This window comes from Chaetura pelagica, unplaced genomic scaffold, assembly GCF_000747805.2.
Source record: "Chaetura pelagica isolate M959 unplaced genomic scaffold, ChaPel_1.0 scaffold45, whole genome shotgun sequence".
Lineage (NCBI taxonomy): Eukaryota > Metazoa > Chordata > Aves > Apodiformes > Apodidae > Chaetura > Chaetura pelagica.
This window is the reverse complement of record NW_009953217.1, coordinates 2,701,390-2,702,216: the sequence shown is the minus strand read 5'-3', so window position 1 is coordinate 2,702,216 and position 827 is coordinate 2,701,390. Positions and strand designations below refer to the sequence as shown.

Here is an 827-nt window from a genome sequence, read left to right as displayed (position 1 = left end):
ACACACACCCTATGGCTGGTAGACCACATCAGACTGTGTCTGACCACTGACTACCTTACACCAGAGGTGACTCCACACCCTGGGAGCACTACATAACATCCCAAAACATCTCATTTTGTCCAAAAAAATCAAATTACCTAGGTCATACAATCAATCTCTGACAAAACTGGTAGCTAGAGGTATACCTGAACATGCCTTGAACCCAGGACCATTCTCAAGTTCTTGTTTCATGGTATCTTACACAGCTTCTTGCAAATATCTCATCAGCCTACACTGCTATACTCAACATTTAACTGAGGCTCATTTGCCATCCACCTAAAGAGAAAAATACATTGCTGCAGTTGTAGCAGTGATGAAATCACTCCTGCAGGAAACGTTTCAGAGCTGCTTCCTACCAAGCAGTTATTTGAAGCAGGGTGAGGAACAGAATGTGAACAAAGGCTTTGAAAGATTTGCAGTAAGCAAACCCTGCAACATAATGCTTCCCACCAATGCAAACTCCAGAGGAAGAGCCAGAGCAGCCACTCACTCCCTCCACTGAGAAGTTATTCAGTAAACTTAGAAGCTACAGAGAATGTAAAAAAACCCCCCCAAAGACCCAATACCCCAAGCGGCCCAAACTCCCCCAGCTCCCAGCAGCACACCCCAGCCCAGGGGCAGCCGTGGCTTTGTAAGACCAGCACTAAAGGGCAGCAGAAGCTGTGACCCAAAGGACACTGGCAAGGAGCAGGCCCGCTGGCAGCAGGGAAGGCGGCTGAGCCCCCAGCAGCCCGTGCAGGGCCGGCTGACGCGCCGGGCTCCGGAGCCAATCCCCGGGAGCAGCAGGA

At 50.4% G+C, this 827-nt stretch overlaps 1 protein-coding gene across 1 annotated transcript in view; it reads right to left on the bottom strand.

The window, feature by feature from the left end:
* The window catches only part of ULK1 (unc-51 like autophagy activating kinase 1), a 78,138-nt gene that overhangs the window by 76,179 nt on the left and 1,132 nt on the right, over positions 1-827 (bottom strand). The window lies entirely within an intron of this gene.